This window comes from Lepidochelys olivacea, assembly GCF_965140295.1.
Source record: "Lepidochelys olivacea isolate rLepOli2 genome assembly, chromosome: 4".
In the NCBI taxonomy this organism is placed as follows: domain Eukaryota; kingdom Metazoa; phylum Chordata; order Testudines; family Cheloniidae; genus Lepidochelys; species Lepidochelys olivacea.
In genome coordinates this window covers 79,346,301-79,368,759 of record NC_140414.1, presented here as the reverse complement: position 1 = coordinate 79,368,759, position 22,459 = coordinate 79,346,301, and positions in this window count along the sequence as shown.

Sequence of the window (22,459 nt, the reverse complement as noted above, 5' to 3'; positions counted from 1 at the left end):
GAGTTCCAATCCCACCAGATTTTTTTTCTACAATTCCTTAGTGTAGACGTGGCCAGTCAGGTGCTTGGGATGGGAAAGGATTGTATTCTGTTTGGAGAGTGGTTGTGGGGTGTACACAGTGCAGGGCAGCCAAAGTGGCACTGTTACCTGAGTACCATAACCTGTACTACCTGATACAGTGGTGCCTCTGACCCAACTAAGGTTGGAGCACCCCTTGAGTGCCTCTGATTGCCTTTGAAAAAACCGGTTAAGCACCCATCCTGACACAATGTCCCAGCCTCATCCCCCTGGAGCCCAGGAGACCCACAGCACTCAGGGCATTTATCTGCAATCAAAACCCATTATTAAAATTCATATATGTGCCCAACTCCAATCATGACCGTAAATGAGTGATCAAACTGGCTGCCAGTACCCACTCGCACTTTAGAAAATTCTAACATTGGCCTCTAATGGCTCTGTAGATACAAAAATAATTATGTTGAAAAATGATAACCAAGTTTAAATGTATAATGGTTGCAGCGAACTATGTTCTAACATGATTTATTCTTAAGTTGTGTGGAAAGAGAAAACATGTCTGGGAACCATGTTTTAGCCTGGGCTTTTTACCAGTGTTTAGATCTGCACATAAGGAAAGAAACATACTCAGGTAACCGGCTTAGGAAAACCACATTTTGCAATCATGTTTAAAGATTATTATTATTGTAGCATAGGCAGACCTTCATCTGAAGACAGCAACAAAAATGGTTGTGGGGACCTTAAAATAAACTAAAAACATAATGGAGAGACAGGGTGGGTGAGATAATATCTTTGATTGGCTATCACCTCACCCACCTAATATCCTGGGACTGACACAGTTACAACTACACTGAATAAAAACATAATGTACAGTGAACAGGTTTATTAAACTCCAAAGTGAGAATGAAGTTGGAATAACCTTCAACAAATAATACAAAAGCAGACAATTCACATCAATATCATTTAAAAAGGCTTCAAATGAAACAGGAGTTTTGGCCAACAATCTCAAACTTGGCTGCCTAAAATTAGGCATCTAAATAAAAAGAAAAGGAGTACTTGTGGCACCTTAGAGACTAACCAATTTATTTGAGCATGAGCTTTCGTGAGCTACAGCTCACAAGTACTCCTTTTCTTTTTGCAAATACAGACTAACACGGCTGTTACTCTGAAACCTGGCATCTAAATAAATGACTGTAAAAACCATAATGTGATGGGGTCTACTCACCATTAGTGGCACCTCCTCCTGGTCTCTATGGGAATTAGTTCAGGCCAGGTGTTGCACCCTCCTCTGGCAGTATCTCTCCCATCATCCTGTGACACCCTCTGCAACTGAAGATGTTCCCTCTTCATGACTTGGCCCTCCAGTCAGGTTTCCCCTTTCAGGGGTTTCAAAGTCCCACTATAGAAAATGGCAGTCTTCCCTTCACTGCTCTGATGGTGCCCCTCCTCCAGTGGCTTATAGGAGAACCAGGGCCCACCATCTACTCCAGGTTCCAGTACTAGGACCCTATGTCTACCAACAGAACCCTGCTTACTTCCAGAGCATGTTGTTCTTCCCCTGGACTCCTTCCTACTTTGCAGCTCTACCTTCTGGCTCTCCCCAGGTTTGACAGCCTAAGCTCCTTTCTCTCAGGGAGTGACTGCAGACTACTCCCCTTTTCACTCTCAGTGCCTGGGCATTATACAGGCCCCTCCTGTTCCTATCCAGCTGTGCCTCATGTTGAATCAATTCCCTGCCCCCTGGCTGCTCCTCTAGGTGCAGCCTGGGTAGTTAATTGGCCTACCTGGCCACGTTAACCCCTTCCAGTCTTGTGTCAGGTGGGCATCCCATCACATAGAGGTACAGAACACCTGCTGTCCCCATTGCTTTTATCAGGAGTCAGGGTGCTTAGCAACTCCAAAATTCGGGTCACACAGGTTTAGTTTCTCTAATAGGCATTCAGGTGCCTGAATTCAGGTACCCAATCTTGAAAACATTGTCCTTTGAGCCTAGCTTTGAATGATGCCCCTGACATACTTAGCAAAGGGAAGAGAATTCCACAGCAAAAAGATTTTTCAGAGTTTTGGAGGATGTGATCATTGCAAGTATCTCTAATGAAAACTTCAGTATGGATAAGTAACATACATTTTGAAGAATAGTCATTCATATCCATTGATTTGTAGCTTTATTATTACTATTATTTGAAATATGGCAATGCCTAAAGTCCCCAACCCAGTTTGGGCCCCACTGTCCTAAGTGCTGTACATACACACATAAAGAGACGGTCTCAGGGCAACAGAGCTTACGTTCCAAGGGGGAGATTTTCAAAGGCACAGAGGGCAGGTAGTTGTCTAGTTCCACTGAAGAGCTACCAGAAACAGATAAGACAGGCAAAGGGGGTATTATTGTCTCGGTTTTACAGATGGAAAACTGAGGCATTGTGAGATTAAGGGTACATCAACACTTTGAGCTGGAGATGTAAATTCCAACTTGAGGAGACTAGCTCTGCCACAGATTTCCTGAGTGACCTTGGGCAATTCACTGAGGTATGCCTACACTTTGAGCTGGAGGTGTAAATTCCAGTTCCAAGAGACATAGCCACACTAGCTCTGATCAAGCTAAATAGAAATGTAGCCGCGGTGGCACAAGCAGCAGGAGGGGAAAGGTGCCCTAATATGATTCCGTCTAAGATGCTAGTTACATACTCAGGCAGCTAGCTCCTCCCATCACTTGTGCTGTCCTGGCTACACTTCTATTTTTAGCACACAAGCTTGATCAGAGCTAGTGTGGATATGTCTCCTGGAGCTGGAATTTATGCTTCCAGCTCAAAGTACAGATGTACCCTCAGTGAATTGTCCAAGGTCAGTCAGGAAGCGACAGAGCAAAAAAGGCTCAGACCTCTGGGTGCCAGGCCAGGGTTTAATGGCACGCAGTTTGGACTCTGGGGGTGTTCAAAGCAGTGCGCATCCAAGTTCTGTGTTGTAACTCCCCTGTGTGGATGATGCAGGTGTGAGCTAAAGAGTTCCTAGTTCCCATTAATAAAGTCTTCTTCAAACAAGACTACATTAAAGCAAAGGAGGAACCTTTTAGTTGGCACGCTGTAGGCACTACTATTCACACCCCCATAGTCTGAACTGTAGGGCAACTGAGGCATGCCCTGAATCTCAAAACCATCCTTCTCCTATTTTGCTTAACATATAAGAAAACCTCAGTGAGGTAGAAAGTCAAAATTTGTTCAAAAATCACATGATTTTCTGATTTAAATGTTCCAAATCCAAGAGAGAGAAATCATTTACCAGAGGACAGACAGTTAACTTTATACACACATAGTAAATATATAAAAGTGCTTTCACCTTTTTTTCCATTCTGTCATTTGTTCCACACTTTAAAAAAAATTTAAACTGAGTGACCATGTACATGAGGAAAAACTTTACAAGCAGATAAGTCTTCTACAGTTGAATGATTGCCAACACTGTGTGGTTATTTTAAAAGAAAGAGTGGTTATCACTCAGAATACACCACCGCTGTTTCACCCAACCCAAACAAAATTCATGCTTAAATTTTTTTTACTTATATTTAAAACAAAGTTTTAAAAATGAGAATCTGATTTTACTTAAGCTAGTCTAAGTACCAAAATGACAACTGCACATATAACCATACTTTTTTTAAAATACAGAAATAAAAGGAGTGATATTTGAGAAATCTTTCCGTAGGCTAATAAAACTCCAGCATACGGTGCTCCTAAATGCCGGTGTCATGCAGTATAATCTACATTACATTATTATATTATTCATGTGAGACTGGGAACAAAGGGAAATGTTTGGGCTTCATTCAAGTTTGTGAGTCTGATTCTTTTCTTGCTTACACCAATAAATGAGAACAGAATCAGGCTAAGTATCTGACATCAACATGCTCCACTGTCTTTGAATTCCAGACAGAAAGCATCGGAAAAGCATTAGTTATTTTATATATGCCACTATCAAGAGAAAGATACAAAAGCAAGATGAGTGCCATAAAGTATTCTGTGCAAGGTAAACTACCGGTGTTCCTAGCTGTGAACAGCAGAAACTTAGTTTTTTTTCTTCTACATTTATAGTAATATTAGGGCCAGATTCTTCTGTCAGTGTGAATCTGGAGCAATTCCATTGAAGTCAGTGGAGTTACACAAGTTTAAAACTCAAGCAAGCGAGAATCTAATCAAGCCAATAGTATCTAAATTGAAACACTGTATGCATGACTATTTCACAAGTACATGTAATCATCTTTACAAGGTACTGTGTCTATCTTTTGATTCATATGAAATTCAGTTTCTGTCACAGATTACTGATGCATTTGAAACTCCTGCTAGTCTTCATGCATGAGGTAAATAAATATAGATGAGGGTTTTTTCAATACGTCTGATCACAATGAAGATGAGCCTAAGAACAAGTATTAAATCATTCACTCACAAATAACATCACCCCCTCACATGCCACTAAACTAACCTGATCCAGAACAGGATGTCAACTCTTCAGAAAGCGTAATATAAAAAAACTAGGGCAGCCACTAGGTGGCAATAGAAACCCCTCAAATAGACTAGCATTAAATTAGCTGTTTATGATATACAACCTATATCTATTTCAATTAAGAATGAAACCGCTGAATCAAAAGATACATTTTATTGGCCATTTAAAATACTTTTGCTGCAATTTCCCATTATGAATAGGAGATGCAACTTACTTCCTTTTCACAAAATAATATCTTCCTTGGTTATCTCCAAAATTACAACAAGGGATAATTATTTAACACACAGTTCAGTAGAAAAGGAACTTTTGTTTTTATTAAAATTTCACCATGGATGTAAAAATATTCATGGTGGCCTTTTATATGATGATATTTGATGTATGATATGATTAAACATCTTTGTTCAGACTGTTAAATATTTAAGATCAGTGACCCTTGATCTCACTTCTTTTTTCTCAAATGTCAAATTTTCAGTAGTTCAGATATAGTACATTTTTACTGTACTTTTCAAATTAAATCCCAACACATTTATAATGTGTTTGATACTACATAAAAAAGCTGTCTTACATAAATATACTTGGGTTGTGAAGTCAAACCTCAAAGGTTAAGAAATGGCAAATGCTTCTACAACCTTAATTCTGCCATGTTCTATGTTTATTTTGTGCACTGAACGAGTCAGGGATCCTGCGAGGGGAAAAAGTATATGATCATGTAATTAAAAACCAATACATATGCACAAGAGGACAGAATTAAGGCTGCATGAGAAACCATACCTCTGGCACTTCCTGACTTTTGGGTGCTTGATTTGCAACTTTTTAACATAGTTTTTATGTATGTAATTTCCCAGTCTTTTTTTTACATAAGAACATTAGAGCGGCCCTACTGGGTCAGACCAAAGGTCCACCTAGCCCAGTGTCCTGTCTTCCAACAGTGGACAATGCCAGGTGCCCCAAAGGGAATGAATAGAACAGGTAATCATCAAGTGATCCATCACTGTCGCTCATTCCCAGTTTCTGGCAAACAGAAGCAAGGGACACCATCCCTGTCCAACCTGGCTAATAGCCATTGATGGACCTATCCTCCATGAACTTATCTAGTTCTTTTTTTAACCCCATTATAGTTTTGGCCTTCAGAACATCCTCTGGCAAGGAGTTCCAGAGGTTGACTGTGCATTGTGTGAAAAAATACTTCTGTTTGTTTTAAATCTTCTGCCTATTAATTTCATTTGGTGACTCCTAGTTCTTGTGTTATGAGAAGGAGCAAATAACACTTCCTTATTTACTTTCTCCAAACCAGTCATGATTTTATAAACCTCTATCAAATTCCCCCTTAGTCATCACTTTTTAAAGTAAATTCTATTATATACAACTATCAACCTCCTCTCTCCCATTTTTAGTCATCATGGTTCAAAAACTGAATCTTCGTTGCTGCAATACAAACCCCAGTGCTTGAACTGTAAGACTAACTGCTGGGAAAAGCTGTTATAGTCTGAGAGGTGGTCTGCTGAGGTCTGGTGTTTATCTGGCTCAACTCTTTCTCTCCACCCTGAGGTTTTGGGGAGCTCATGCCCTATGTGGTTTCCCCAGAGCGAAGGGAAAGGGCCACTGGGACCATATGCTGGTTCCAGGGTCATCATGGGGACCCTGGCCTGGGAGCTTTCACCCAATTCCTCCACTTCATCTGCTCCAGTAGCTTTCATTCACTGCCCTGTTTGCTGCTGCTGCTCTGACAGTGGTATGAGCATGGCTTTAGATCAGAATACTCATGGTCAGTTATTATTCTGGCATACTGTCAACATTTTGCTGAGGCATACAAGTGAAAGAAAGGAAATTTCGATTTTCACCTGTAGATAATTCTGCTAGGCATGAACAAAATGTCACAGGACAAAGAAAAGGCACTTTGTTAGCTTAAAGGCTTCTCCTGCTGTGAATTTCAACAGCCTGCTGCAAAAGATGGAGGCACTAAAGCTTCATAAAAGACTCTTGCAACCGTGTTATTATGAAGGAAAGTGTTGAGGCAACCTAAATATAGAGGTTGCTACCAGCTCCCCCATTATATACCATAGAATGGCCTGAACCAGAACGCCAAAACCAAACACCCTAAAAGTTTAGGACAAGAGGGTGTCAAAATCTTGACTTAAAACTGCACCAGAATTTCACAACTTGTTTCCATCTCTACATGGGCCAAACTAGAAGCCTCAACCAGACACACCGCAAACTTTGGGGAATTTTGAAATCCAGACCTTAAGTCCAGATCTGAATTTTGTGACTCAAGCCCATTTCTGATTTATACTGCCACTATATTTCCCAAATTTATGAAAAACTTGTCTTGCATATAGCCTTAGAACTCCAAGAAGTTTTATTAAACTTTTAATAAACTAGAAAATAGCTACAGATGAACACTGACTGATATTTAATTCAGATATTCTTACCAAAACAGGATTGAAGATAGATTTAAAGAGATACAGAAGCCGGCTTGAAACCATCATGCCCATGTTTGGCAGCAGCATGTTTTACTCACAAGAGTATCAGACTACCATGTCTACTACTTTTAGTGCCTCAGGATAACTCTTTTAATGTCAGCAAGGATTCCTCATGCAGTACAATTATATACAACATCATTCTAAATCTGTTGAATGAAATGCTGAATCCTGATTGGATTAAAAAAATCTGTCTTTACTTGAGCAATAAAGGACCATAACAGTAGACACCAAAGCAGATGAATACTGCAAAAGGAAACTCGAGAATATGCATTTGAATAAAACCCATTAATTCACTTCAGCTGTATTTGCGACCCCTTTAATTCTTTTCATGAACATTCTAAACAAGTGATTATTGTGGTTCACAAGAATGTTCATAGAAAATGAACTTTATCTGTTCAAATATATTAATGAAATGGTTCACACCGTAAGGATTCATGCAGCCATCTTGGAATCTCTGATTCCCCTCCTGCTTATAAAAGTGTATTATTCAAACAGGAAGAAGAAATACCACATGACTAGCTCACCACTCACACACTAGATGTAATGAATAGTGAAAGTGAATAGTTTACAAATAAGCCGTGAGTTGAAATACACCTATATAAAGTGTTTGTTAAAATATGGTGAATGATGATCAAATTAGTACAAATCAAAGACTGGTCATGGATAATACACAAAACAGAAAAAAGAGCAAAGTGTGTTCCATAAATGATATTTTTACAAATACTTCATCCTAGTTCTGGCTGATAAACATTCCAGAAGTCATTAATACGATTCACTTTTGTAAAGAATAGCAGAATATTGCAAAACAATGTACAGAGAGCATCTCTCATAAGAGAAAAGGAAATTAGGGTGAGATTTAAAGAAAGGATGTGAATGGGTGGCTTGGCAGGAAAGGGGAGAGATTTCCTAATGGTTGGAGAGCACAGAGAGAGGTATCCAAGACTGCAGGAGTGACATACACTGGTGGGGATGTAAGTGGACATCGGATGGTTAGTGGTACCATTGGAGAGGGTTGGGATTTTTTGTTTGTTTTAAGGGAAGAACTAGTGAAGAGAAGAGATAAAAGCACCTGTTATTTGAAAAATGGTCTCCATTTTTTCTGATGTTGTTTTGCAAAGGGTATGTCTGCACTTGGAGCTGGTGAGACATACCCAGGCTAGATCCCATTCAGATAGCATGCTAAAAATAAGTGTAACTGAGGCACCCACCCAGAGTACAGATCTCTTAGAACCCTAGGCATGTATTCAAGGCAGCTAGCTCATCCTTCGGCTTGCACGGCCATGGCTACATTTATTTTTTGTGTGCTAACTCAATGAAAACTAGCACGGATAGGTCTCCTCAAGATGGGAATGACATCCCCAGCTCCCCGCGTAGACATAGGCTAAATATGAGCATTTTTGCCTGTATTTAATTACGGGCACAAAACTGCACCTAAAAAAGAAACCAGACTGAGTGTTTTTAAAGCCCAAAAGGTTTAGACTGTTCAGATGAACTTTAGATAAGCATCTGACATATTCTGGGCTTAACCTGTTTTCCCACTAATTTTTGCTCTACACATCACTAACGAGCACAGAGAGGGATCTGTGACTGGAGATAAGAATTAGATCATTAACTACTCACGGCTGTTTCTTTTTGGCTTTGTCTCTTTGCTTGCTCAGGCTACGACTATGGAAATATAATGTATCTACTGACATTGGTGCTACTCAGTGCAAGGACTGATTCAGTGAGACTATGAGAGTACAGATAAAGGTAATAAAAATGGATGCTTGTTTAAACTGCTGGAGTATGCTGTGTAGCTGGAAAGAGATCTAAACGACATACTATATGAACAATGAAGGAACAGGCGTGAAGAACTGGTGAGAGGGAGACAGAAAAAGAAGACACCAGTGTTACAGCATCATCAACATATACCTGCCAGCATTCTCAGACAGCAAACAGATTTGCATAAATCAGCATAAATGTACATACAGAGAAAAAGGCCTGCTCTACATACAAAGTTGCACCAGTTTAATTAAAGGTGTGATTTTTAAATGGATTTAGATAAATATTTTAACTTTGTATGTGTGCACATTTAATAGATTTAGACCCAGCTTTTAGTGGCATAGCTTGCCTCTAGGGTTGCCTACAGGGGCAAGCTAGACCAATACAACCCAGCATCAGCATTTTATTCCAAAATACACCCCTATTTCATTCCCAAATGTATTCCTCCATTTCATTTTAGTATCCCACTCACCATTAGAAGCCTGAAGGGGAGGCGGGAACCAATGCCGGGGAGCTCTTAATTATTACAGCTCAGGCCTGAGAGTTGGGCACCCTTTCCCAGGCCTGGTGGCAGGAGGGGCAGTGCAGGGAGACACAGCCAAAGCTGCAGAACCAAACGGAGCAGCTGCTACCCAGATGGCTGCAGCATACAGAGGGTCTCCAGTTGTGCAGTGTAGGGCAAAGAGAGGTACCAACCTGTGTGTCCACGTGTGCAGCATCTCTGACTGGACACCCTTTGGCAAAAGGTGGGAGAATGGCAGTGAAAGGGCAGCCAAACATATGGGGGCTCCCCTGCAAGCTAGGGGTTTTACCCGAAGACCAGTAGAAACCCTCATAGAGCTGGCAGCAGCTGCTGCCACTGCCAGTTCACCATTTCTGGGCCAGCTTGTTATCTCACTGTGTAGCTGAAATGGAATTGCCATCTTCCTGAGCAGTCACTGATGCTCATGAGGACTGTGAGGCTCCTGCAGCCTGCTCCCACAGTACAGCTAACCCACTCCACAGGCTGGTGCCCCTTGTATGTTTCTCCCCACAGGGCATCTAACCAAGAGAGAGATGCACAGTCACAACCTGGCCCTTTTCATCTTGGCATTATTTTGGGAGGCATTTCTTGGCTGCTGTTAGAAGGGATCAATATTCTCCTCTTAGATCTTTTTGTTCCCCCGATCATTCCCCCCCCCCCTTCCCTTTTGTCTTCATCAGTTCTGCATACTCAACTCAAAACAAAAACTTCATCTAATTTGTTCTTTCTTTAAATCAAAAAGGAAAGAGGTGTGGGGGAGTGTTGGTAGATTTTACCTTTTTTTTTGGCACGTTTTTCTTGATCACAACCTATTTTTCTCCCTCCTGCTGCTGGCCATGTGAATATAATTCAAATCAAGAACATGCATTGCATCACTTGAAAATTACCCTCTTCTATTCTGGCAACTTTTTTTCTTATTTGCTTAAAGTGAAAACTGATGGAATCACCATTTCCCAAATTTTCCACAAAACAAGTTGAAAAAATAGTGCAGTATTTTGTGCCCAAGTCCGCTTTTAGCTTTTCAATTTTCTGTTAAATCTGCAGGGAGGGCATCAGAGCATTCTTGACACAGCCCTTTAATTAAAGGTAGAAATTACAGGGCCTACTTATAGAAGAGCAGTTGAAAGACGTAGCTGAATCAATGCTGTGGAGAGAGATTTGTAGAAAAAGAGATCCAAAAAATTTGAGAGAGAGAAAAAAAAGATTATAAAAGTAGTGCTAAGCATGGGTGAAGGGATCAAAATGAAAGGGGAAAAGATATTTTGAATGTTTCATTATTAATTTTAAATAATTTATTCAGCCATTCATTGTAGAAGAAAAGATGTTTTGCATTTTTGTCATTGCTTTCTCCTACCATACAGCACTGCATACAACACTTCTCCTACCTGTTGATTAGGAATTGCTTTTCTTAGTAGCAAATATTCTTTCCCCCAACTTTTTTTTTTCTAAAAAGAGGTAGTTTTGCAGGAAATAAAAATTTAAAATATACCCTACTTGAGAACAGCTACATTTGCCTTTCACCTTTTTATATTTTTCTTGGCTGGTTTTGCTTTTTATAAAATATCTGATTCTCTTCTCACATACCAGTTTTATATTTTGTAACCCCACTGACTTCATTGGAGACCGTCCTAATTTACACTAGTGAAGACCAAATGCAGTCACTTAGGTGAATCCAAGCACCATTAGAGTCAATGGCAAAACTCCCACTGATTTCAATTGTGCTAGGATTTCATCCTTCATGTTTAAAAAAGGGGCTATCCTGTTCATTGGCCAGCTTCCCACCAGATCCTTTAGATAAGCTCTAATACCAGATCTGTGATATCACAACCATTTCAAAACCTATAACTGTCTGAAATATTTAAAGGGTATAAAGAAGGGCGAGAAATTAGAGCTATAATTTGTCGAATGGGTTGAACCTTAGAATGGGAACATTTATAGGCTGACTATCAGGAAAAACATCCTGACTGCACATTAATCATCCTACCTAATGATATTAAGCAAGGCCAACATTTTCAGACCTGGACATCTAACGTTAGGCATTTAAATCCATAGTTAGGTACATAACTTTAGGCAACCAGGTTCAAAAATTCAGTCCTTAATCTTAAATTCAGATTTGTCTTTCCACTTTTTCCATATCTTAATGTTGTGAGAGAATTAAAACATCCTGAACTCAATATACCTGTACACAATAGTGAGAGCACATGGTCTGCTTCTGAAATCAATACTTCTAGAGAAATTGTCACCAATAATAGAACTTTCTCAGCCAATTGAATGAGCATGTTGTATTAACCAAACTAATTCTGGCACATGTACACCAATATTCAGTCATCTTGATGGCTGCACGGCAAATACTGCAAGGAGGAAAACAAATATTTACTCCTTAAAATTGTTATTTTAAATGTTTTCTATATAATGAATTTTTGAAAGTGCAAGTATTGTGCTGCTGCTCTGGGATTACATCTCTTAACTCCAGAAAATAAATGCCATTTTCGACCATCACATCTTCTCTTTCAATACATATTAAATATGTTGCAATTGTACAATATATTCATGAGAATTCCCATTTTAAGGGTAAAAACGCTTGAAACTAGTTGAGTTTTAAAAGTTGTGAGATGTTAAAACCAGGAAGGAAACAGTTTAAAAGACAAGTGCTAAAAATAACTTCTAAACTACAATGTAAATTGATGTTTCAGAGATGAGTGAAAGTTACACTTGGCAAAGGTCTCGGATCTTTTCATATGCTGGATATGTTTAACTTCAATATTTTCCTAACAAATGGTTAGTATTGGACCGTATGTCTCTGGGGGAAAGACATCATCCTGCAGTGACATGTTTCTATACAAACATACTCAAACCAAGGTCATCACTCACCTTCTTAAACCCCCAGCTACACAAGCCAACAACTTAATTTACAGAGAGAAGTTGTGTGGAGTGTAGGACTAGCAGACCCCAGCATCCAGTTGAGAGCTGCCACTGAATTAAAGGAACAGATGGAGTCGCTCAAACTGGAAACATTTTTTTCTTTTCCCCTCTATTTCACCCATATATTTTCACATTCATCGTTAACTCATGTTTAACCCTTTCTCATCCACTGATGTACGTGAATTCAAAAAATGGACACACTATTTGTTTTTCTATGCATTGCTTGACCAGTCTCTCCTATATAAGATCAGGCAGATATACCAGGAAATTCAGAGAACAAATCCTTTATAGTAGAAATTAGCAGATTCTGTTCTTTTATAATTTCTCTATAATTCTTTAATAGCTAAATGTTTTGAGGTTTTTCTTTAACCTTTGTGCAGCAAAGGAAATGGGAATCCTCATTCTTTAAGTTCACCTCTTTTTGTGACGATTGGACAAAAATACAAATTCTAAGCTCTTATTCCTTATTTTATATTCAGAAACAATCAAAATCCAAAGATTATATACCTCCAGCAAAATTCATCTGCCCCATCAGACTGACAGTGAAATAAAATTAATATTACCAGACACTTTTGTATATCTGGTGCTCCGCATTGGGACAAATTTCACCCTACATCTGCATCATTTATCCCCTCCTGTGGCATTTTACTGTGGGTCAACATCTGTGAGTGCCAATCCTACAAAAAAAAGGTCCCAAGCAAATGGGAAATTACACCAGAATATGCTCCCCATCAAAAACCTGCAGGATTTTAGGCCAGGAATAAATATTTTGGACTCTCTGGTTCACTGGCAATTCTGAAAAAATGTTTCAGGTCAAACTGAAAATGATTTTTTTTTCAAAATTTTTGGTAAATCAAAAAGTAAAAATAATTAGTTTCAAATTGAATGAAATGTTTCAGTCTACCTGAAACAAAATATTTCATTTAAAAAATAAAATTAAATGGCATTTAAAATTAAAATTTGTTTCAGATCAAAGAATCAAAGCTTCTGTTATCTCTTACCCCTTCTCCCCACTAAAATTGACTTCAAACGAACTATCTTTCAAAGAATATGTTTTTAAAATTATTTGAAATACAATTCATTTGAACTTGGGTGTCATTTATATGAACTGATTTGCCTAACTGTTTAAAACATATTTAAGAGGTCATTTTAACTTCTGGAAAGTCACACATCTTTAATACAAAATGGGGGTGGGGGGGAAGGAACAATTGTCTGCTCTTTCTTTAAAGTCTTGTCAAGACAAATTAGACACATTTAATTTTATTACTGTACATGACAGTAATACTATCACACTCACCTCAGCTACCTCAATAATCAAGAACAAGCTACCATAACAATTGCATTCAATATAAGTGCCATTTCAGTTATTCACTTTTAAGGTCTAAACCTTTGTGCTCTCTTTTACTGGCAACCAATAGCTATTACTTAAAAGGAACACTATCAACTTACATTTTTTTTTTTGAGGCTGACTAATTTTTCAGTATTCTAGTTACTGATAAAGCTCCATTTACATACCAAGCCCTGGAATTAAAAAATAATTAAAATTAAAATATACATAAGTTTTCTGCACCATTGTTAATGCTTACTACTGTCATTTCAGCAATGAAGAAACTGGCTGATCATATTGGGGAATACAGAAAATTTGACTTAACACAATGTGCTGTGAAATGCATAAAAAAATACCCGGAAAAAAAGAGAGAATGTTTTTATTTTGCTTAACTTGTTTCAGTTTTATTATCTTAGAAGTTACTCATAGAAGGTACAATGTTTTTGCAAACAGCAGTGTGATTTCCAGTTTGGCAGATTTGTTAATTAATCTGAGATAAAAGTATATATTAAAAGTTACAGTTTGCCAACTCAGTGAAGTCTCTTCAGGTTTTATCTAGCCAGGTCTGTGAATCATTTGACCTGCTGTATATCCTCTGATCATGGAAAATGTTGAGCAAGTCCCACTGGTTTTGGTGTGGGAGGTGAGCGCTCAGCTCTTCCTTGCAGGATTAAGCACATATTTCTGTATCTTTCTTCAGTCGTGGGATTTTCTGTGTCATAGTTTCTCCTGGGAATGATGTTCTTGCTAAGTGAAAATTACCATCACAGAACTTAGTCCCAGCTCCCCTCATGAGCACCAAATCTTTCACACAACTGAACCTGCGTCCACATTCAGGTGGAACTTTGGCAAGTGAAGTATTCTATTATAAACCAGTTAAGGATGTTAGCCAATGAATTGCTTTACTGGATAACAATTTTGATATCTACTTTCAGTAATGAAAACCACAGCCCTTCCCATGGGCAGTGATGGAGGAAGGACTGTTTATTAGTTTTAAACTTTTATTTTATTTTACTATTTTATTAATTAAATACAAAGTCAAAATAATTTAAAAAATCCAGTTAACCTGACACGCACCCAACAATGGGCATGATTCTTCATTCACTTCTGTAAGTAACTCCATTCAATTCCATGGAGTCACAGGAGGAGAAAACTTGTGTGAGCTCAGAATCTGTCCCACTCTTTTTAGTATAGTTTTGATGTGAGGTTTATCATGACAAACCAGTAAATTGCACCAACAATGCTCACACATCACTCTAATTATCTAATACTACCTACTGAAAAAAACTATATTAAAGAAGTTATGGTTCTTTGAGATGTATTGTCCACATAGATTCCCGCCTTAGTGCATATGCACCCTGTGCATGAGAGACTGATCTCATGTGCCTGCATGAGCACCAAGAATGGAATCCATGTGCAAAATCACTTAAAGAAAAGAAAGTTATTTAGGTTGCAAAGTCAAGCATTCGACATTTCAGTAATGCCAGCTTTACAGTTGTCCATGCAATGATGATATCAGCGGAGATGTGCATGATTCACTGTCACAAAGTAAGAAGGCCAATTCCCATTCGCAAGCAAAAGAACAACCTGAGCCTTCCAGATATGTTTTGCTAAGTGCTTAAAGTACATGTAGCTCACACAGTGCCGGAAGCATGATGCTGAAGTTATTATTTTTAAGTCAATGAGAGTGTCTTATATCCTGTGGTGGAAGACTAGGGTCCCTGGAGTGAGTGAGTGAGTGAGTGTGTGTGTGTCTCTCTCTCTAACTCTCTCGCTCCTCTAATATATGTTGTCTTGATTTGCATTCAATTATTTGTCAAATATGTAAGGTTCATTTTTAGATGCGTGATTACCCAATGAATTGATTGGATTAGTGTTGTATGGACAGTACATTGTTCTGTCACTACCATACACGTCAACAGCTGCTTCTGGGGAGCCTGGTGGGGAAGCTGCCACACCTTGCTGCTGCTACATGTTCACTTGAATTAACAGTACCTTAAATTCTCTCATTTCCCCTTCCCTGTGGCCCAGCTGTCTCGCTGTATCATGCCGCACACATTTATCCCACAGGATGATGAGTTTCCTAAGAGGACAATGAACTTCTTATCCTTCCTTTACATTCAGAATGAGACTTCCACAACAGTTGAGTGACTACAACGTTTTTATAGCTGGGAGGTCCCCAAGCAGGCCCTCTTCTGGCCAGCTGTACTTGCATTACTTCATCCTAGTCTCTGGTCTATTAGCATCCATAAAGCTGATGGAGTTTAGTTGTTTCTCTCTGCTATACTTGGGCTGAAATTTAAGCTTTTGATCCCCTGCCCCCCATCCTTGAAACACAGCCCTAATTCTATTCCTTCTTGAAAGTCCAATACACTTCCTTACAGTAATGCCTAAGAAGGTACAACTTTGGGTCCTTTAAACACTTCCTATGGGCCATGAATCCAAAACCAAAGCCAACATGGAAACTGCAACCAGTTTTTGTCCAAGCCATCCCATCTTGTTCTATTTCTGTCCTAAAACAAAACATTTCATCACATATACATTATGGCTAAATGTTAACCCGTTAAATTACTATTAGAGTAGAAAATGTTCCAACTATCTGATGGGAATTAAAATAAACAAAAACCATCTGTTAAATTTAAGATGAGACCCTAAACAGAGATTGTATGCATTTAATCGGTTAAGGCAAGACTACAGTATATGGCACAGATAAATATAGTAGGCATAAAAATTTCTTATTTCATTATCAACAGCAGATTTTTATTTACAGTTTATTGTACTTGGCCTATTTAAAAAAAATCTTTACACCACAGACATGTTTTCTTCTCACAGATGTGGACAATACCATCTTGAATGGTGGGTGTGATTTTCAGAGAGTTTAGGCACACAGTTCCACCCCTATTCTGTATGCTGCTAGTATGGTTACACATGCATATTGAATAATTGCACACATAAATGAGTGTGGTCATTCACAGGCACAATTACATAATTTGTGCTCACAGTTAAGCTAATTGCACATGAAAACCAGCCATGTGATAGCACTAACCTTTTTCATAAATTAAGGCTAGAAGGGACAATTACTTCATCTAGACTGCCCTCCTGCATATCATAGGTCATTCCAGTTACCCCATTTTGATCCCCCAAACTTGTGTTTTACTAATGTATATCTTCCAGAAAGGCATCCAGTCTTGATCTGAAGACATCAAGAGGTGGCGCATCCACCACTTCCCTTGGAAGTTTGCTCCATGGGTTAGTCACTCTCACTGTTAAAAATAAAAAAAGGAGTACTTGTGGCACCTTAGAGACTAACCAATTTATTTGAGCATGCGCTTTCGTGAGCTACAGCTCACTTCATCGGATGCATCCGATGAAGTGAGCATCTGATGAAGTGAGCTGTAGCTCACGAAAGCTCATGCTCAAATAAATTGGTTAGTCTCTAAGGTGCCACAAGTACTCCTTTTCTTTTTGCGAATACAGACTAACACGGCTGTTACTCTGAAAACTGTTAAAAATGAGTGCCTAATTTCTAATTTTGATTTGTCTGGTTTCAGCCATTGGTTCTTTTTATGTCCTTCTCTGATAAACTAAAGAGTCCTTGATTACCCAATAATTTCTCTGCATTGAGGTGCTTATACACAATAATCAAGTCACCTCTCAATCTTCTTTTGTATAAGGTAAACGGATCAAGCTCTTTAAGTCTCTCCTTCTAAGGCATTTTCTTCAACAGTCTATTTTTGTGTTTCTTTTTTGCTAGGACACCAGCAGACCAGGTGTCAGCTCATGCCAAGGTCCCCATGTCTCAGTTGAACACTGACAAATACATAGCTGGAATCAGGCTGGCTCACCTGTGTGTTTGGTATTGTTAAAATAAGTATTAGAATTATAAGAATGCATTTTGTGTTTAGACTTTATTGAATGCTTGTGAGTTGCTGCATGCATTAATCTCACTTAGAAACTCTGTATCCCATATTGTAAAGTAATATTTGAGCAGTTGTATTGTGAGCCTCTGTGACTGTGAATCACCAGACAGGAGAGCGACATTAACTAATGTGAAGTGTTCATCTCCAACAGAAGATGTTACATCCTGCCCAACAGGATAGGTCCATTGACACCTGACAGACTACTGTAGGGGGTTACAGAGGAGAAAAACTGTTAGTTGTTCTGTTCTCCCCTATGAAGACAAGTCATGCAAGTCCTATCAGCTGAGTTTGCTGCTCAGAGCACAAGGAAGGAGGAGTAGGATAGAAACCCCAAATAAGAAGGAACTTGACCACTGTGATGCTTGGACTCTGGGAGACTAGGTTTTCTAGGCATAAGCAAGAGATCCCCAGCTGCTCAGCCTGGTTCAGACTTAAAGAACATATAGCACTTGATTTTTATAGAAGTTTCTATTACCTTTTGAACCTTAAAATTGTAATTCAGGTATATATATGTGCTTACCTGCTTTAACTTTGTAAATAACTCTCATGTTTCCTTTTCCTATTTAATACATTTTCAGATCGTGTGGCAAATTGCCGGCACTACAATGATGGGTCTCGCACTTTCTCTTCTTGGGTGGAGGTTCAGGGCACCATTTCTCACCCCTGAACTGGGGTATTAACTGACCCACTAGTGTCCTAGAGGACGGGAGTAGAGAGGGAGGGACCCTGGCCTGCCCTCTACTCCGGGTCCCAGCCCAGGGGCCCTAGGGATAGCGGTAAACCACTAGAACTAGTGGTCCTTCCCCTGGGCTACTTCCCTCTCCTATCCTTCAGCTCGTGGGGCTTCCTGCCCTCCCTCTGCACAAACCAGGTGTTCCTTTACCTAGGGTCTTCTTAGCCCACCGCAACACTTCTCCAAACTCTCCTCTGCTTCCCTCCAAACTGCTCTCGGCTCCAACACCAATCCACTTTGCTTCAACTCCTTTTGTCAGATTGAAGCAGGGGGCTTTTATCATTTTGACTGGCTTCAGGTGCTTTAATTAATTTATAGCAAACTTTCTTCCCTCTACAGGGAATAAGGCAGCCTTCTAACACTCTCCTGCTGCCCTCTGGCCATGCTGTATCACATATCCGCCCCCCCACGCTCAACACCACAGGGTTGGGCTACTTGGGATGAGAGGCAGTGCTGTCGTGATAGGCCATCAGCGTTGCCGTGTTGGCTTCTGGCCCTATACCCGGAAATGGAAGGGCTGAGGGATAGGAACCACCTAGTCACTCTTGCGTTCTTCTTCTTGTTTCTGTGCATCCACTGGAGTGGGGCGTGGTCTGTCACAAGGGTAAACCGCCGCTTCAGTAGGTAGTAGCAGAGGGTCCATAGCCCATTTTACTGCCAGACATTTCTTTCCAACGACGGCGTACTTTTGTTCCCTGGGGAGGAGTTTCCGGCTGAGGTACAAGATTGGGTGTTCCTCCTCCCATACCATCTTCGAAAGGACGGCTCCTAGCCCTACCTTCAAGGCATCTGTTTGTAGGATGAATTCCTTCTCGAAGTCTGGGGCTATGAGTACTGGATGGCAGCAAAGGGCTGTCCTTAAATCTGCAAATGCTCCTTCTGCCGCATCAATCCACTTTACTATCTTGGGGCCCCGAGCCTTTATCAAATCCGTCAATGGCCCTGCTCTTGTGGTGAAATGAGGGATGAATCTCCGATAGTATCCTACTATCCCTAGAAATGCTCTGACCTGCTTTCTGCAGACTGGTCGAAGCCAACCTTGTATTGCCTCCACTTCATTCCATTGGGGTTTCACCAAACCTCTCCCTACTACATACCAGAGGTACCTGGTACTCAGGTACCTGGTACTCAGCTAGTCCTATCACGCACTTGAGGGTTAGCAGTGAGGCCGGCCTTCTGCAGGGCGTCTAACACCGCTTCTACTTTTCCTAGGTGCGTTTCCCAGTCAGGGCTATGGATGACTATGTCGTCTAGATAGGTGGCAGCATGCTTAGCATGGGGTTGCAGCAATTTGTCCATAAGTCATTGGAACATTGCAGGGGCCCCATGGAGTCCGAAAGGGAGGACAGTATATTGGAACAGGCCATTGGGTGTAGAGAAGGCAGTCTTTTCCTTGGCATTCTCGGCCAGGGGAATTTGCCAATATCCTTTGGTCAGGTCCAGGGTGGTTAGATATCGGACCTTGCCTAACTGATCAACTAGCTTGTCAATGTGTGGTATTGGATAGGCGTCGAATTGGGATACTTCATTCAACTTCCGGAAGTCATTGCAAAACCTCATAGTGCCGTCAGGCTTGGGGACTAGGACGATAGGGCCGGACCACTGGCTGTGGGATTCTTCAATAACCCCGAGTTCCAGCATCTTCTTCACTTCTGTCCTAATTTCTTCCCTTTTAGCTTCTGGTATCTGGTATGGTCTTATTGTCACCCTTACTCTGGGCCTGGTGACAATATGATGTTGGACCAGTGTTGTACGGCCCAGCTGTGTATAGAACATGTCCTGGTTCCATTGGATCATATCAATGACCTCTGTTCGTTGTTCTGGAGTTAACTCAGGAGATATCTTCACCTACTCCTGTGGGTCATCTCTCTGGGGTGGAGCTCCCCGAATGAACAGGCACATCTCTCGGTCACGCCAGGGCTTCAGTAAGTTGGTATGGCAGATTTGCTCTGGCTCTGGTAGTCTGACCTTATAGTCCAGCTCCCCAATGGCTTCCACTATCTCATATGGTCCACGCCAACTGGCTAGGAGTTTGCTTTCTGCTGTCGGCACTAGCACCATCACCCATTTCCCCGGCTGAAATCTCCATACTTTCGCCCGACAGTTGTAATATGTCCGCTGGCTTCTTGTGCTTTTTCCAAATGTTCTTGTACTATAGGGGTTACTTGAGTTATTCGCTCTCACATCTATGTCATGTGCTCAACAACATTCTTTCCTGGATTGGGTTGTTCTTCCCAATCTTCCTTGGCAATATCTAACATTCCATGTGGGTGGCGTCCGTATAGTAGTTCAAAGGGAGAGAAACCAGTGGACGCCTGGGAGATTTCCCGTATAGCAAACATTAGATATGGTAGAAGGGTATCCCAGTCTTTTCTGTCCTGAGCTACCACCTTCCAGATCATACTTTTAAGGGTATTGTTAAACGACTCGACCAGTCCATCTGTTTGTGGATGGTAGACTGAGGTCGTATGGCCTGGATGCGGAGTAGGGTACATAAGTCTTTCATTAATTTTGACATGAAAGGGGTTCCTTGGTCTGTCAGGATCTCCCTAGGGATGCCCACTCTGGCAAAAACCTAGAGTCGTTCTTTTGCTATTACCTTGGATGAGGGGTTTCTTAAAGGAATGGCTTCTGGATACCGCGGGGCATAGTCAAGGATGACTAGTACATTTCAGTGGCCCTGTGCCAGTCTTTCCAGTGGGCTCACTATGTCCATTGCTATCCTCTCGAAAGGGACTTCAATAATAGGCAAAGGTACTAATGGGGCCTGCAAGTGCAGTTGGGGGCTGTGTAACTGGCATTCAGGGCAGGAGACACAATAGCGCTGAACCTTTGCACGTATACCTGGCCAATAAAACCTTCTTAGGACTCTATCCAGTGTCTTGTCTACTCCTAGATGTCCCCCAAATAGATGACTGTGAGCTAACTCTAGTACTGGCTTTGTGCATTTCCATGGGACTAAGAGTTACTCTACTTCTTCCCCTCTTATTTCCTCTATCCTGTACAACAGATCATGTTTGAGCACATAATATGGCCTTGGGCCTTTGGTCTTTCCTTCCACGGGTAAGCCATTTACTTCCACTACCTCCTCCCTTACATTTGCATATAGCGGGTCATTGACTTGGTCCTGCCCGAAATTCTCACGTGTGGTACCAATCTGACCTAATTCCAGGAGGTCTTCTTCCAGGAGGCCTACTCTTCCCCCTGGGTTGCCCCTACTTGGGCTAGGAACTGCCTCCAAGTTCTCAATGGCCTGAATTATCTCCTGGCCTCCTGAATGGGTTCGCCTACCAACAAGGGAGGTTTTCTGGTTCGCTGCTAGAATCCTGGTCCCCAATCTTTTTTCTGCCCGCCTTTCCCGCCTAGACCTTTGGGGTTTTCTGGAGGATGAGAATAACTCTGGGGTAAATTCGGCAAACATTGGGGTGAGGCTATCTGTAGGTGCCTCCGGCTCAACCCGGGGGTTGCTACCCTCCCCTGACTCTATTGCGGGGAGTAAGCTCACAAACCCGGGGAAGTCCCTACCAATTAAGACAGGGTAGGGGAGCCTGGGGACCACCCCTGCAGCCATCCTGGTAGTATTCCCCTGGATCTCAATCCGTACCAGGATTGTGGGGTAGAAATTTACGGTGCCATGAATGCATGTTACCCCTGTGTTTTTGGCCCGGGTTAATTGGTCTTGCCCCACCAGCTTCCCTGAGACCAGAGTGATAGCACTCCTGGAATCTATTAATACTATGGTCTCAATACCATTCATTTTTACTGATCTTGTATACCTATGCAAGGTCATTGTGACCCCTACCAGGCCGATTAGGCCACATTGCTCCCCGTGATCCCCCAGATTACATTGCATAGGCTCTTCCTTGTTGGGGCATTGGGCTGCTATATGCCCCAATTCCCCACACTCGTAACACTGCCCCCTTATTCCGGTTGCCACCCTCTGCCTGGAGCTATTTGGCTGCCCCCCCCCAGTCCTCTCTTCCCAAACCCCCAGGTCCCTTCTTGGCCTCACGCCATTCCTCAGTGTCTTTCCTCTGAGTTATGATTCTCCTGGAGTTCGACAGTCTGGGGCCTTGGGTTTGGGACTAGCTTCCTGGTTTGCCGTGTCTCACCCCCTGGGGTCTGGAACAGCTGGGCTGCCAGCTGTCTTTCCACGAGGGAGACCAACTCATAGGTGGAGGGGTCATTCTGGCCAACCCAAGCCCAGAGGTAGCCCCTTATATACCGGTCCAGTACCAGGAGCTCCATCATCTTCTCAGAGCTGAGGGCCTCAGGGTGCAGCCATTTCTGGGT